Source organism: Poecile atricapillus, chromosome W, assembly GCF_030490865.1.
Source record: "Poecile atricapillus isolate bPoeAtr1 chromosome W, bPoeAtr1.hap1, whole genome shotgun sequence".
In the NCBI taxonomy this organism is placed as follows: domain Eukaryota; kingdom Metazoa; phylum Chordata; class Aves; order Passeriformes; family Paridae; genus Poecile; species Poecile atricapillus.
In genome coordinates this window covers 106025653-106038943 of record NC_081288.1, presented here as the reverse complement: position 1 = coordinate 106038943, position 13291 = coordinate 106025653, and positions in this window count along the sequence as shown.

Here is a 13291-nt window from a genome sequence, read left to right as displayed (position 1 = left end):
TAAAAACTGAATAGTTGATCTTTCAGCTCCAGTATCTACCAAAAAGGTTATTTCTTGCTGTTGGGGACCTACTATTAACTTTATCAGGGCTCTTTCTGATGTTTTTTGTCCCCTATAATAAAGAGCCCCTGACACCCCTAGTCTTCTTTAAACATCTTTTCATCCTGGATCCTCACCCTACATTCTCTCCTAAGATGTCCTTTCTTTCCACAGTAAAAACAAGTTTTAGTGTTCTGTCCTTCCTTTGAATTTCTAATCGGTCTCTGTTGTTTCTCTTTCCATGTTTGATCTCCACCTTCTCTTACAGCAGCCACCATCATCTTATATTGCCGCTTCTGAGCCTCTTCTTCCCTCCTAACATACACTTTTTGGGCCTCCCTCAAAAGCTCATCCAAACCCCTGTCTTGCCACCCATCTAATTTTTCTGTCTTTCTCCGAATATCCTCCAAGGATTTTGCTACAAATTGTGCTTTAAGCAGTGCTTGTCCCAATTGTGTGTCTGGATTCATTCCGGAATATAGTTGAAAATTCTTTCTTAGCCTTTCCAACCATTCCGTAGGAGTTTCATCTTTCTTTTGCCTCTCATTGAATGCTTTATTAATATTATGACCCCTTGGGACTGCCTCCCTAATTCCTTGAATTATAATAGTTCTCAAATCCTGCATATTTGCTCTGTGGGCTGGATTCTGATGATCCCAATGGGGATTCTGGAGGGGCCATTTTACATCTGCCAGTGGTCCCTGAGCATGCTGAGCGTCCCAGATAAGCATGCCTTCCCTTCTAATCATGTTTCTCTCTTCTGCAGTAAATAAAATATTCAGGATAGATTGTAATTCCTCCCATGTGTATATATTAGGTCCTAAAAATTGATCAACTCTTTCTGCAACCCCCAATGGATCTTCCAGTAAACGCCCCATCTCCTTTTTAAAGTCTCTGACATCCCCTGGACTAAGAGGGACAGATATAAACCCTATTCCAGCTTGGGGGCCACCCATTGGCATTTCTCTTAATGGGAATAAGTGTTCCTGTTTCCTTCTGGCTCTGTTCCTGGTGACAGGCCCCACTTCTGACAGGTCTGGCATGTCTAAATCCTCCTCCTCGGGATTCGGAGGGGGAGAGGAAGGGGCTCGAGGGGGAGGGGAAGGGGCTCGAGGGGGAGGGGGAGGGGCTCGAGGGGGAGGGGGAGGGGCTCGAGGTGGTGGTGGTGGTGGCACAAATGGAGGGGGGGAATTATCATAGTATCTTCTTTTCGGGATTTCTTTTTCTTTCCTTTCCTTTCCCCCGAATTTTCTGCCAATTCAAATAAAAAAACTTCAGGATTTTCTACCCAGATTTTTGCATAAGCACTCTCCTCTGGGTTAAAAGGGATCTTTGTTTTTACCCAGGAATTTAACTTTTGTTTAACCCACTCTTCAGATGATCCAAATATAGGCCAAAATATATTCCTTGAAATTTCCTTTCCTCCCCATACTACTACACAATAGTGAATCATTTTTGCCCTATATTTATTTTCTGTCCCTGGGAAATGCTCCCAATTATCTAGTATAAAACCCAACGGACTATCTTTAGGTACCGGTGGTAGTTTAACAGGTACAGGAGGCTTGCTCTTCCCCTGTCCCATTCTTCCGGAGTGCCTTCAATCACACAATTCCTTTCGCTTCCCCCCGTTCGTGGCCCAGGTCCTCGCGGGCCAATGGAAACCGCACTGATAGAGGGTCCGCTCTCGCTTGGGGAATCCGGTCTGCCGGTTCCCCTCTCAGACACACACACACAAAACACACTCCAGGATCCCGACCCCGCCCAGACGGATCCCCGTTATACTCACGCGTCCCACGTCCCGCTTCTTCGTCCGAACTCTGTGCACAGAATTTAAGGGGTCGACCGGTCTCCCTTTTGCTTATTGCCTTAATTTTAGGTTCGTCGGTGCAAACGAGGCAGGAACCGGCCCCCCCCGGGCCGCTAAACCTTAGCGGGGGCGCCCTCTCGGAAGTGCCGATCCGTCCTACAGATTGCATCCGAGTCACGGCACCAAATTGTTATAAATACACTGGAGAGAGTGTTAAAATTTAATAAAGGGAAATTTTATTAATTATAGCAAGCAAGCAATAAGCAAATTACAGCGCTGGACAGCCGGGAAGCGATCCCGCTTCGCCGCGGCCGTGCTTCCGTTTTCTGTGTGCCTCCTTTTAATCAGTCCGGCTCTCCGGGCTCTCCGGTGACGTGTCCTTCCTTGGGTATTTCTGCACATGCGCCTTCATCGGTCTAGGGGTTCGGTCTTTACCTTATCTTCCTTTAACCTTTCTTCACTGTTCTCTGTAAAGGCTTAGCTCAGTAATTTTCTGGAATTCAAGGAATCTTAGCAAGGACATGATAAACGTCAGTAGCTATACAAGCATCAGTTACTATGCATACGTAAGTAACAATCTTGATTTTACAGAACATAGCATTACAGAATATCATATCTGCATGTTTAGTCAAACAAAAGGGTCTCTGTTTATCACAGGGAACATGGCATTGAGTGGGTGTACTGTGATAAACAGAGACCCTTTTGTTCGACTAAACATGCAGATATGATGTTCTGTAATGCTATGTTCTGTAAAATCAAAATTGTGTTGGGGGTGGCTACTGATGCTGGCAAAGTTATTACGGCCTTGCCGAGATTCCTTGAATTCCAAAAAGTTACTGAGCTAAGCCTCTAGGGAGAACGGTGGAGAAAGGTCAAGATAAGGACTGAGAAAGACTTCTAATCCTCCCCTTGCGATCATAAAAAAAAGCAGAAAAAGACCCCTAACAGCTGGAGACGCATGCGCAGAAATACCCGAGAAAGGACACGTCATCGGAGAGCCGGACTGATTAAAAAGAGACACACGGAAAACCGAAGTACGGCCGCGGCGAAGCGAGATCGCTTCCTGGACCGTCCAGCGCTGTGTTTTGCTTATTGCTTGCTTGCTACAATTAATAAAACTTTTCTTTGATTAAACTTTAACACTCTCTCGAGTGTATTTATAACATGTACCATATCCCCTACCATGCACCAGCAGCTGGGTAAGTGGAGAGGTACAATGGACTGTTAAAAACCACCTTAAAGGCACTGGGTGGAGGATCTTTTAAAAACTGGGAGCAACATCTAGCAAAGGCCACCTGGTTAGTCAACTCCAGAGGTTCCACCAACCGAGCAGGTCCTGCCCAGTCTGAGTCTTTGTATGTAGTAGACGGAGACAAAGTCCCAGTGGTACATGTCAGAGGTCTATTAGGGAAGACAGTTTGGGTCAATTCTACCTCGAGCACAGACAAACCCATTCGTGGGGTTGCCTTTGCTCAAGGACCAGGTTGTACATGGTGGATAATGCAGAGAGATGGAACAACACGATGTGTACCTCAGGGAGACCTGATCATTGGGTAAAAGGTTACTGCCATTGTCTGTACATTAAACCACGCAAACATGAAATAGAAAGAAATGTGTAAGTGTTGAAGGTATGAGCAAGTGAAAAATGGTGTTTTGAGTGAGTAAAATGAGAGAGTGGGGAATCCTGCAGCTCTGCAGCGTGTGGGTCTGGATTCAGTAGCTTGGTGTAGAGCGTGACAGGGGCATGATGGATATATTGCTTGTATTTTTTTGGTGGAACGGAGGGGAAGTTTTTATGTATGTAAATGTGTGCAGAGTTAGAATGTTAGTTTTGGCAGTAAGTAGACGATATGGGGATAAGGGGTGGAATGTCCTGGGTTAATTATGATGTTAAATTGTATCCCCATTCATTCACCTAACCCAGACACAGGTTTTGTATTCTTAAAATTTCATCTAATAGTAAAAGTGAGTGGAAAAGAAGCATCAAGTCTGTTATCAGAGACTGTATTTGCTCCCCCCACATCGGGAGTTTTGACTACAGCACAGACAGACAACAAGAGACAGATCGCCTTGGCTTTCCAACTAGCTGGAGCAGAGAGGTCTTCCTGGACTGTTTTCTTTCCCTTTTTCTGAAACAAATCGAACCTGCTCTGGACTGGGGACTCGGGGAAGCACCGAGAGCTTGCACCCATGAACTACCAGGAGCCCAGCCTGGGCAGCGGCATTTTCCAGCGCCAGAGGGACTGATAACAGAGCGAACACCCACAGGAAAGAGACCCTCTGAAGTTTGTCATCTCTTCTGAAGGGTGAGAAGTTTTGTAATTTGATATCGTTCATGTTTGTGCTGGGTAGTGCTGTGCCTGTGAAATAAACAGGTTTTTTCCACTTCTCTCAGAGAAATCTCTTCCCGAACCGGTTGGGGGGTGGGAGAAAAGGGCCACGTGGGTTTGCTTCCACTGGAGGTTTTCTCCCAAATTTGCCCTAAACCAGGACAGCCCTAACCCTGCTGTCATCCTGCTCGCACTGAGCAGCCTGACAGCGGCCTGGATTGTCCCTCAGCTACAACAGAACATCTGGGTAACCTTGGCACAAATACTCCAACAAGAGAGCATCTGCTTGTCCACTGCAGCAGCAAAAGACCCTATGTCTACCTGATTGGTAGGAATCCCACTGCAGGCTGAAGAATTTTCAGCCAGCTTTAGTGATCCCAAGTTCAATACAGATCACAAAACACACAGCACCCAGCCACTCGAAAACCATAAGCGGAAAACAGTAACAGTTAAAAACCCTGTAGAAGAGTGGCTACCAAAACTGCTGTCATGGGGTGACTTTACCTTTAAGATAGCTTCGCGAGCTGGGAGGAAGTTGAAGCTGTGAGAGGCTGATGAGAGTCTTTTCTTGTGACCAATTATTGGTCATTTCTAAAAATTGACAGCAGTTTTGACTATTGAAAAGTGAGATCAACTTGTGAACACCACCTTACGATGTAAAGCCAGGGCTCTCTTGTTCTCTTTAGTTTCCAGCTTTTGAAAAGGTAACAAGGCTCTGTGTCAGCCTCCTCCCCCCCCTCCAGGCTGGACAAGGCCGCAGAGGGTGGGGGGGGAAGAAACGGAGCCAGCCAGCCTGGCTTGGTTTGCAGTTTCTGCTGCTGAACTGAAACCTGACTCCATGAACATCTGCAGCTTTCCAAGACTTGAACTCTTTTACTAGCTGGATGAGACTTACAGATTACTCCTTTTTCCCAAAGAGACAGAGAGAGAGACAATCAACATGAAGAAGACATCATAAAATCATCAAAGACAGTGAAGAAAAGAGTTAAGTTTTAGATGGGGAAGAGAGAATAAGGAGATGCTTTATAAGCTGAAATATTTTTCTCTTAAAGCTATGGAAATGGACAATAGTGTTCTGAAAAAACTCCTTTAATTCATGACAGAGTATATTGGGAGGAATGGAGTGTTCAAAGTGTGGATTTTGAGGAAACCGTGGAGTAGTTGTGATACAGTGAGGTGCTGCAACAGAGGGGAAGAAGTAATAGTTGAAGATTTGGGGCCGCTTGAGGCAAAGAGAAAACTTCTGTTTCCAGGGAGGCTCACAGAGACTGATGAAGAGAACTTTTCCCTTTGAATAACTCAGCCTTAAAAATGACATCCTTAGACTCATTGACCCATACACACCTCAGAGTGATGTGAAATGAGAAGAGAGGACTGATGGCAGATTTTTTCTGGGCAGCTGGCATCAGAGAAGTAGAAAGCTATCAAAGAAATAGTTTTCATGTGAGAAACTCCATAGATTAGCAGAAGAAGACTTCTGTTTCTCTACAAAGACTGATGAAAAGACTCTAGCAAGAATTGGGACTGTTTTAAACAGCAAAGATTTTTTTGTGTCTATGTTGTCATGTGAACAAGGGAATGGTTGGGTAGTAGGAGAAAAAAGTGTTTTCTGGAAGTTTTATTCTGATGTTCTTATTCTTGTAGTTTTGTTAATAAACTTTCTTTATTCCTTTTAAGTTTTAAGCCTGTTTTGCTCTTGTTCTAATCCATATCTCACAGCAAGAAATAAGTAATTTTTCTAGTAATTTTTTAGTTACTGCTTTAAAACCATGACATTTATTTAGTGCATTGTCTGGGAAAATGAAATTAGCAAATCTAAACTACTACAACTGCCCAGAGCACAAAAGGAACCCCAAGAATTAGAGCTATTAGGTTCTGCTCCTGCACCATTTGTATCCACCTTATGTATAACACACCGACAGATCCTAAATTATATCACCACGTAGTACAATATCGAATCGAATTTAAGGCAAGGCAATGGTGTAGTGTGCGAAGTCACGTCACAGCAGATGACCCTCTCCATTCACATCCAAGAACCCTCCCTAAAAGCATATTTCTGATTTGCGGAGATAGAGCGTGGGCAGGGATCCCATCTCGCCTTTGAGGAGGACCATGTACCTTTGGGAGGCTGTCCCTGTTGGCACCTAAGCAAATCCAAATTAAAAAATGGATTCGTAAAGAAAATTCAACCCACAAAATTTACAAATTGAACACTGACATTTTAGATCCAAATTGTGATTCTGACATTTTTCATTGGGCAAAATCAAAAATAATTGCTGCATCCATATTTCTTCCATGGGTTGCAGCTGCCCAGGCATTAGGTGAATTAGGACAGTTAGAATGCTGGGTAGTGAAACAGGCCAACTTAACATCCACTGCCTGCGGGTTTTCAAGCAAGGCGGGCACCCTGGCTAGAGCCAGCACGGGCGGCTATCCTCAGCTGCACGGACCATAACCCACAGCATCAATGTGATGGATGGCGAATATGGTGATTTATTGCAGGGAAACTTAACATTTTATAGCCTGGGGTCACTGTGTTACTCCCATCTGCTTACATCACAGTTAGGTGCTATTGGCTAATTGCAGGAGATTTTACTGTCCTAACAGAGAAGGGGTCTGCTAACTTTCCGTTACATCCCAAGATCTTCAGATCGCCAGGCCTTAACTACAACAACTGCCCTCAACTCCCTCCTTGAAGACGAAGAAATTACCAGACAAGCTACCATCCAAAACAGGGCAGCTATAGATTTCCTTTTACTTCTGCATGGACATGAATGCCAGGAGTTCGAAGGACTTTGCAGTTAGAACTTGACCTCGAAAGCTCCCAACATCCATGGAGCCCTCCAAGAGATGAAAAACTTGGACAGGTGAAACAAGAATCAGAGGACTGGTTTAGTGAGCTGTTCAAAGGCTGGGGACTCACAGGATGGTGGACTTCAATAATCAAAACAATCTTGTTGTTTTTTGTTGTTTTGTTTTTGATTGTGTTAGCATTTAGAATTGTCCGTTGTTTGATTTTAAAGGCCCTTAGTAGTGTAATTTCTACTACCTCAGAAGCTAACCACATGGAACTAGCAGACAGAAACGAATCTAATCGGCCCACCAATTGTGAGTGGTGGGCAAGCTCACGGTATAAGACAAAATAAGCTAAAGTTTTTTTTTCTTTCGTTCTCCTTTTTGTATAACAGAAAAGGGTGAGGTGTTGTAGTGCATCTAAAAATCATGGTATGTCCCAAGGGTAAAACTCACCCTGAGTCTGTGTAATGTTAGCCCCTACCTGAAAACCTTTTCCCCTTCCCCTGTCCCATTGGCTGTAACTTCCCTGTGTCCCTTGATCACTCCCATCCCCTAGTATAAGATATAAGACCCAGGGCATTTTGGCCTCTTTCTTGCCCCGGATGGATGACAGACAATAAACCCGGGATTATTCCAAGCAAGTCTGAGCCTCCTGTGTCTAAGACACTTTTAGTCCGTGTTGTATCCACTCCAGAATCCCTCTCCTGCCCATGTTCTGTGAAGAGCAGGCCTCTCACCACGGGGGGTAGAACGGAGGGGTCCCCCAGGAGAAGATTGCAACACTTGATCTTGAATTAGTTTTCTATCTTTTCTAGTATATACTGGCTTACCTTCAAGGGAGACCTGTCCATCAGGAATTAAGGGTCCCTCAATTGCTATCCTACCTTTTGCTGCTTTTTTTGCCTCTCTGTCCGCCAGCTCGTTCCCTTCCTCCAATTCTGAGCTCACCTTCTGGTGTGCCTTAATGTGCATAATTGCTACCTGCTCAGGTAGCTGGACTGCTTCCAGTAGCTACAGTATTTCCAACCCATGTTTAATGTTTTTCCCTTGTGAGTTTAACAGTCTTCTTTCTTTCCAGATGGCTCCATGTGCATGTACAACCCCAAATGCATATCTCGAGTCTGTATAGATGTTTATTTTCCTTCCCTTTGCAATCTCCAGGGCACGGGTTAGAGCGATGATCTCTGCCTTTTGTGCAGAGGTATCTGTTGGCAAGGGTCCAGATTCTATTACCTCTTTGCAGGTGGTAACTGCATACCCAGCATGTCGCTTTCCACTGATGATGTAGCTGCTCCCATCAGTGAAACAGGTTTCTGCATCATCCAGCGGGGTGTCTTTCAGGTCTGGGTGGCTGGAGTAGGAAGCTTCGATGGTCTCCAGGCAGTTGTGGTGCACCGGCTCCCCTTGATTCCCACTGAGAAAAGAAGCTGGGTTGATAATGTTAGTTACAACTATCTCTACATCATCTTGTTCTACCATGATGGCTTGGTATTTCAGGAACCTTTGTGGGGAAAGCCAGTGCCCACCCTTTACTTCTAGGACTGCACTGTGTGAGACACTAATACAGTCATTTTCTGGCCCAGGGTGAGTTTGCGTGCTTCCTGAATATTCAGCACCACTGCAGCAACAGCTCTAAGGCATCCTGGCCATCCCTTGGCTGTTGCATCTAGTTGTTTGGAGAAGTAAGCAACTGCTCTTCGGTACGGACCCAAGTCCTGGGCCAGTATTCCCAGGGCAATTCCTTGCTTCTCATGGGAAAACAGGAAGAACGGTTTACTTACATCCGGGAGTCCAAGCGCTGGAGCCGACATTAGGGCATTCTTCAGCTGGTGGAAGGCTTGTGTGGCCTCTTTTGTCCACTGGAGATCTCTGTTCCCGCTTGTAATGAGCGCATACAGAGGTTTCACAAGCAACCCGTAGCTGTGTATCCATAGTCTGCACCATCCTGTCATTCCTAAGAATGTTCGCAGCTCCTTCACTGTTTGAGGTTTTGGGGTTTGGCATATCGCTTCTTTGCGATCTTGCCCTAGAGTCCGCTGTCCAGCATTGATTTCATAACCCAGATAAATTACTTTTGGCTTCACTGCCTGGGCCTTTTTCTTTGATACCCTGTATCCCTGAAGTCCCAGAAAGTTTAGCAGGCTTACCGTCCAGGCTATGCATGCCTCTTTTGTCTGGGTGGCTATGAGGATGTCATCCACGTACTGCAATATCTTTCCTTCTTCTGGGGGAGCCTCCCAGGATTCCAGATCCTTGGCAAGTTGTTCTCCAAACAGAGTAGGAGAGTTTTTAAATCCTTGAGGCAACACAGTCCAAGTGAGCTGGGATTTGCGCCCACTTTTGGGGTTTTCCCATTCAAATGCAAAAATTTTCTGGCTGTCCTAATGGATAGGGAGGCAAAAGAAGGCATCTTTCAAGTCTAAAACAGTAAACCAAGTTAGCTTGGGTGTCAGGCACGTTAGTAGAGTGTATGGATTTGCGACTACAGGATAGAGATCCTCAGTTATTTTGTTAACAGCCCTTAGATCTTGTACTATCCGGTATGACCCATCAGTTTTTCGGACTGGCAAAATGGGAGTATTGAACTCAGATGGGCACTCTTTTAACAAGCCTAACTGCAAAAAGTCTTCAATTATGGGACTAATTCCTTCCCTATCTTCTCTTTTCAGGGGATACTGTTTAATTCTAACTGGTTGTCTTCCTTCCTTGAGTTTGATTAATATTAGAAGTGCATTTTTTTGCTCTCCCTTGTACATTGGAGGCCCACACTCCAGGAAATACTTGATTTATTATTTCTTCACTAATTTCTCCCTCTGTGTGGAGAGCTGTCAACATTAAACTCAATGCCTCTATGTACTGTTCATCATTTACCTCCAGAATAACCTCTCCATTTTTAAATTTAATAGTTACTTGTAATTGTTCTAACAAGTCTCTACCCAAAAGGTGTCTCAGGGAGCTGGGCAGATATAGGAATTTATGAATACCCCATTGCTTTCCAAGCTTATACTTTAATGGCTTGCAAAAATATGCTTTTTCAGGTTGACCAGTTGCTCCTATTACTGTAACATAATCCTTCCCCACAGGTGCCAAAGTCTTATTCAAGGCTGAATATGTTGCCCCAGTGTCAACCAGAAATTCCACCTCTTTCCCCCTTACCCCCAGTTTCAATTTTATAACCAGTGGATCTTCTGGGGTGAGATCTACCGGTCCTCTTCAATCTTCATATGCAATCATTTTCCCTTTTTCCCAGTCTCCCTTATCCTGGAAGCCACCCTGTCTCCGCTCTGGGCACTGATTTTTCCAGTGACCATATTTCTTACAGATGGCACACTGGTCTCTGCCCAGTTGGGACGGGCCTTGTCTATATGATCCCTGTCCACATTTTCCTCTCTCTCCCTCACTTTCAATAGCTACAAACTTCCTCATTCCTTTCTTATATCCTTCTTCCCAGTTACTAAAAACTTTCCACGCCTCATCCAACAAAGTCTCTAAGTTCCTTCCATCTGCCCCCCGAAGCTTTTGGAGTTTATGCCTTATGTCACCCATAGACTGCCCCAGGAATAAATTAACTAACTGCTGTATCCCTACTTCAGACCCAGGGTCCAGTGATGTGTGACAGCGCATGGCATCTCTAAATTTTTTGAGGACTTCAGATGGCGACTCAGAGGGCCCCTGCCTGATTGCATATAAGGCTGACCAATTTATAGTTTTGGGGATGGCTCTTTCCATCCCCTTTGCGATCCACTCTTGGTAACTTTCTAGTTTTTTTAATTCTGTTAATCTGTTTGGATCCCACTGTGGGTTTTGGAGTGGGAAATAATCTTTCACATCCAATTGTTGGGTTTTATAATAATCTTCTGCCAGATCCCCTGCCGTTTTTATAATTAATTGTTTTTCTGTCAGTGCATCCAATAATAATTGCAGATCACTCCAGTCTGGATTGTGTTGTTTTATTATATATCGCAGACGTTTAGCTGTGTTAACTGGATCATTGCAGTAATTTTTAGCAACCTTCTCCCATGCCTCCAAATTGATTGTGGAGAAGGGAACCTTAACCAATACCACTCCTCCCTCTGGTGCCACTGCCTCTCGCAGCGGTGCCTGTAATGTGTGTGTCTGTTGTCTAGTGCGGTGTGCAACTGGAGGGGTGTCTATGTCCCCTGAGTCCACATCCTCATCCTCCTCCTTTTCTGGTCTTATGTGGGGAGGCTTAAGCAAATCATTTGCCAGATCTTGTTCTTGGGCCACAGTTTGGTAAACCTTATCTGATATTGTGCATCTTTGCCCTATGCTACATGCTGAACAACACCGCTGAAGCCTCCCCCTCTTAGTCTTATTCTCCTTCTCCAGGGCCAATACCAGAGGGTCAGAGGAAGCCCTGTTCCCACAGTCCCTCTGCCATTCGGGGTGATTTTGAAGGGAGAAAAACATATCAGCACATGTTACCTCTGCCCATTTCCCTTCCCTCCTGAGAAAGAGCATGAGTTGCAATAGCGTGTTATAGTCCAAAGTTCCACTAAGTGGCCACTTCGCTCCCTCATCCAATTTATATAGCGGCCACCAGTCCTTACAAAATTTGATTAAATCCTTCTTGTTTTCCGTTCCTCCACGTCCAGCAATATTTTTCCAATGTGCAAGAATACAACCTAGCGGACTTGCTTTAGGGATTTCTTTACTTTGTCCAGTGCCCATTGTTTCCCTTTCTTATCCTGTCCCATTTCTACCCAAACTTTTCCTCACACACAATTGCAATTAGTGGGCACCCAATGTGACTTTTCACACACAAACTTCAAAGTTTTCACTTTGCACGTGAAGCATATGCCCTGATGGTTATTAAAGCAACAATACCAGCGTCTACCCACGGTTAAAGCAAATATTAATCACTTCACACTCAAGCACAACACTCCTCATTTACATTTGGGTTTGCCCCACACTGACTCCCGTCGCTTCGCCTTTTTCCGGCTGCCCCAGTCGCCCGAGGTCGGAACCACGGATAGGGCTCCACACCCTCTCCGCACCTCTGGTGCGTCTCACTCGCTCATTCACACACCAAACACACTCAGTGACTCAACGTGTCTGGACTTAGCATTCACACAAAACAAGGGTTCGCTCGACTCACCCCCAGAGTCGCTAGCGGGCTGCCCTATCAGCTCAGCGAGAACCCCCCTTGTCGGCGGCGCTATCGGCCAGGATTGATCCCTTTCCCTCTGTCCCTGGCCCCTCCTGGCCAGGTGCTTGCAAGCCCACCGGGACTGTGCTGTATGACAGACGTCTCTGGTCGCTTTACCAGCAGCTCTCCCCTTGATATTTAATTCATACCTTTATCCGCAGGCCGGCAGGTTGTTGTCTGTCCCTGCGGTGAGCGAACCGAGGTTCAGGGTCCCTCCCGGAAAGTCCTGGGGGCGCGCCAGGGAATCCGTTCCTCGGCCGCTCCCGCGGCCAGACAGAGACCCTCCTGCCTGGCTCGCCAAAATAATTTGCGGAATAAAAGAAACCCTATAACTCGCAGAGTAGCTATAAGAGCAGGTATGAATTTATTCAGCGCTGAGGTGCATGGGGGATATCTCCTCCAAAAAGCATGCACACCTTTTTGATTGGGTTTTCCCTTTTTATCCTTTACAGCGCAGGTTTACACGATACGCCTAATACATATTAATTTCCTAACCCCGCCTGTCTTCATATTACAATTAGCCCTGTGCCCCTTTCAGTCCTTTGGCCGCTTTTTTTTTTTTTTTTTTGGGACTTCAAATCCATTTCTTACGGCTTAGGGTCCAGGAATCTCCTTTATCCTGTGGTGCCTTTGTCTTTGCATCTTGTTTGTGTATTGCAGCTCCTTATCTTATCTTGCAGTCTGACTCTTTTTCCTGTTCTTGTGGATTAGGGTGTCAGGGTCTGGTTTTTGTCAGACACCCCTTTTAAGCACTTCTTCCTAATTCTTAATTTCTTTGTTTCACCATAACCAGGGTGTCCGTTGGAGAGAACCTGAGCGAAGCCATGTCGCTGCAACTTACCTACCTCGACACTACTAGCGTTACCTGCAATGTCACGTCATCATCACCAGATGTCGCTGTAGGACATGCAATGACTCAGACACGGCTCACGTACGACAGGGAAAAAATTGGTTTTATTCTTACAACTTCAGTATTTATAGATTGTGAGCAATGACCAGGGATTGGATAGTTAGGTTACCACCTTTCCAGTCTGTCTTAGTTTAGGGCAAATTAGGGAGGAAAACTCTGAATGGGGATTTCCCCAGGGAAATGCCCCTCCCCACCAACCGGTCCGGGAAAGGGAAAAAGATTTCTTTGGAGAGAAGTGG